Source organism: Pelodiscus sinensis, chromosome 2, assembly GCF_049634645.1.
Source record: "Pelodiscus sinensis isolate JC-2024 chromosome 2, ASM4963464v1, whole genome shotgun sequence".
Taxonomy (NCBI): Eukaryota; Metazoa; Chordata; order Testudines; family Trionychidae; genus Pelodiscus; species Pelodiscus sinensis.
This window is the reverse complement of record NC_134712.1, coordinates 257,279,568-257,283,618: the sequence shown is the minus strand read 5'-3', so window position 1 is coordinate 257,283,618 and position 4,051 is coordinate 257,279,568.

Here is a 4,051-nt window from a genome sequence, read left to right as displayed (position 1 = left end):
AGGGGTCAGGCCTGCCCCATACTCCCGGCAACAAGCAGAGGGACCTGGCTCCAGCCTGCTCCATTCTCCAGGTTCACAGCCACGTCACTTGCGGAAAGGCCCTAGCCTACCCCACCCCACCCCACCAGCTCCCTGCTGTGTTGCTTCACTTCCCACAGCCACCAGGTACACCTCCTCCTTATGTCCATCCAACAAACGTACTCACGCAGTGGGGAAAGATTGTACACCCAGGGACACATTGCACGAGGACAGGGTCCCATCCAAGAGTGGGAGACTATAACATTGGCTCACATCAGCATCTGGAACAGCCTGAGTCAAATGGGACTGTCATTGGGGTTCCTTGCAGGGTTACCAGTAGCTTGATGGGGCCTTTTCTTCTTGCCCTGGAACCCACAGGCAGTGCTTGGCTGTAACTGTAGTCCATGAACAAGCAGTCGAGATGGAAATGTCTTTCCCATCCACACTCATAATATTTTCCCAGGGTCATTCCCACTGGGAATGGGTTGACGGGTTGCCATCTAATCAGCATTCTCTCTGCCTTCAACAGGCCAAGTTGATAGATCATTTTCCCTGGCTCGTGAAGATCGGTAACTCATTCTAGCTATTGGCTTGGATTCCCAGGGTTCTTGGTCCTTTGACCTTGTGCCTCCAGCCCCTCAGCCTCCAAGTAGTCCTCTATCAAGGAGACTGCTCCTGTAAGTGAGGTTGAATAATGTTGCCTCATTCATTCTTTTCCTATGGTGGAGAGAATCTGAATGAACTGCACCATCATCGCTACCTGTGCCACTTGGGTCCCCTCAGCTTCTCTGGCTCCAGCCAGCACCAGAGCTTTTGGGCCACAGACCTTGGCCTAGTTCTTGGGGTGCTATCACTCCCGCCAAAGTCATTGCTGGTATGTTTCAGGGTTGATGCCCATTGAGTCAAGTATGGCCACTTTGACCAATGGGAGCTGACAAATTGTGCTGCACTGCCCCCCCACCTCCCAACGGCTAGGGATCAGCTAGCCAATACCAGTGCACCTTGTCACAGTGCTACATTAACAATACATGCCTTGTCATCATCAATACAACATCCTAGGTGGGCTCCTGACATTGGGAAGGGTATTGTACAAGTACTTCCTGGGGGGCTCCCTAAGCACTGAAGCTGGTTGCAGAGCCTGTGGGAGCCTAGGGCTGACCCCATCAACAGACCTATTCCCCAACCTTAACTCTGTTCCCAAGGGAGATTTCCTAGGCCTGCAGATGTCCTGGCCAGCTCCTCCATGAGCCTTCGGTGTACAGACAGCTTGGATTGGCAATTGAAGCTCCTCTCAGGCACTGCGTGGCCCTGTAAGGGCCTCTCTCCCATTTGATCCCTCTGGTGCATGGTCAAGATGGACAGGATGGTGAGGTTCTTCTTCCATATGATACACTTTTAGAGCTGCTTCCTGCTATACATTCCTTGGTGCATGATCAGACTAGAGAGCTTGTGATGCTGCTGGTACATGAAGCAAGGTCTCGTGCACAATGAGGTAGGACTGCCGCTAAAGCATTTCTGGCACTGGGCACACCATCAGGGCCTCTCTCCTATGTGGATTCACATGTGCAGGTTGAGTTTTGATACTTTTCAAACTGATACGGTCTCTGGCCACAGTTCGTTTATTGATGGGTCCTGAGCTAAGACAATGTGTTGAAGCTGCTCGCACACAACTTGTACAGGGGGAGCTCTCACCCACATGGATGCACATGTTCACAGTGAGATTCTTCTGCTATCAGAAGCTCTCCTTACATTGTGTGTTCCTGTAGCTCATCACTGGCTGGGTAGAGTTGGGAAGCACCAGTTCCTCCCGCAGGCAAAACAGCAAAGGAGATTCCAGACATATTGCTCCCTTTTGGGTTCGGCGTGGTCATGTATCCTACATGCAGTTAATCTCTGGCTTTCGTTCCAGGAGTCACCATCTAGAATGGGTGGAGGGGAAGCCAAAGGTGGTTTGCATTGCACATCACCACACCGAAAGCCCCCAATGTGCTTCTCTGATTGAGGGGCGCCATTCTCAACACCCTATTACAGTATTGTCATCCTCAAATGGTTAAAAATGTGCAAAACCCAGAAGAGTAAGTAAAGTAAAATGTGGGCTCTTTTTATTCCACTGTTTTTGCCCTTAGTTAAGCACTTCAGTCACATTTTGAATCTTTTCTCTGTAATCAGGAGGTCTAACAATCCATTTGGTTGTTTCATGAGAGTGGAGCTAAAAGCTAGGCATTATTATTCTTAGTCTCACTTGATCACATGCCTCCAGTAGCCCAGGCTTTGAAGAAAAACTTCAAAGGTTTCGTTAGTCTTTAAAGTGCTACTAGACCATTGTTGTTTGTTTAAGTTTTTCCTGTTACAGACTAACTCGGATACCCTTCTGAAGCTTTGGAAGGTTGTGACACTTGTGGGAACTGCCCCACGGTGTGGCTTTAAGTGGCTTGTGGCTTCGGCACTCCTGCTATAAAAACTATTCCGGTGCCACTGGACTTGGGCTAAAACCGCAGGATTTGGGAACGGTGCTCTTAAAACCAGGCGGAAACGTTGCCCCATAAAAACGTCCTCGGGGGGGGGGGGGTTCCCACGCCTGTTTCTCGGTGATTTCCGTGCCACGGATGCTGAGGTGATGAGGATCTGCGGATGCTGAGGTGATGAGGATCTGCGGATGCTGAGGTGACAAGGATCTGCGGATGCTGAGGTGATGAGGATCTGCGGATGCTGAGGGGATGAGGCGAAGGATCTGCGAATGCAGAGGTGACAAGGATCTGCGGATGCTGAGGTGATGAGGATCTGCGGATGCTGAGGTGACAAGGCGAAGGATCTGTGGATGCTGAGGTGACAAGGATCTGCGGATGCAGAGGTGACAAGGATCTGCGGATGCAGAGGTGACAAGGATCTGCGGATGCTGAGGTGATGAGGATCTGCGGATGCTGAGGGGATGAGGCGAAGGATCTGCGGATGCTGAGGTGACAAGGATCTGCGGATGCTGAGGTGATGAGGATCTGCGGATGCTGAGGTGACAAGGCAAAGGATCTGCGGATGCTGAGGTGACGAGGATCTGCGGATGCTGAGGTGACGAGGTGAAGGATCTGCGGATGCTGAGGTGACAAGGCAAAGGATCTGCGGATGCTGAGGTGATGAGGATCTGCGGATGCTGAGGTGACGAGGCGAAGGACCTGCGGATGCTGAGGTGACGAGGATCTGCGGATGCTGAGGTGATGAGGCGAAGGATCTGCGGATGCTGAGGTGACGAGGATCTGCGGATGCTGAGGTGATGAGGCGAAGGATCTGCGGATGCTGAGGTGATGAGGATCTGCGGATGCTGAGGTGACGAGGTGAAGGATCTGCGGATGCTGAGGTGACGAGGCGAAGGACCTGCGGAGCCAGCCGCCGACGTCCCCCCGGGATCCGAGAGTCAAGCTGGTTCTTTCCCACCCGGAGCAGGGTCTCTAGACAGAGAGGTCCTAGGAGCTGAGCTACCAGTTACCAGCCATGCTTGTGCTGCCCAAATGGCATGTGATTACACCCATGGCCTCCTCATGCATCCCCACCCCCTCCCAGTGTTGCCCTCAGCGATGGCTCCTGATCCTGAGCTGCTGAGGTGAGGTTACTAGAGACTACACATCCCAGCATGCAACGCTCCCCATTGAGCCGAAGGATCCAGGGATCCAGCTGGAGCGTTGCATGCTGGGATTTGTAGTGCCACTGGCGCGCCTAGGAGGGCGGTGGCTGTGAGTGTCAACGAAAAAACCCGCCGGCGCCCAACGGGCTCATCGGCAATTCTACTGGTCAGGTCTCCTGTCACACAATGCAGGGGCGGGAGGAAGGAATCTTTGGCGGGTTTCAATTGGCTTTCCCGCTTGCCGTCCCTTCTGTTCTATTGGCCAGCCCCGCTCTGTGGGCGGAGGAAAGACGAAGGCCAATGTCTTGGTCATTCCACGAGGGGAGGGGGCGGGAAAGGAAAAGCGTCCGGTTTGTGATTGGTCGCGAGGCGCCGCTGCTCTTTTTTCACCCCCTCCCCGCCCCAGAGTGGCGGTCCCTC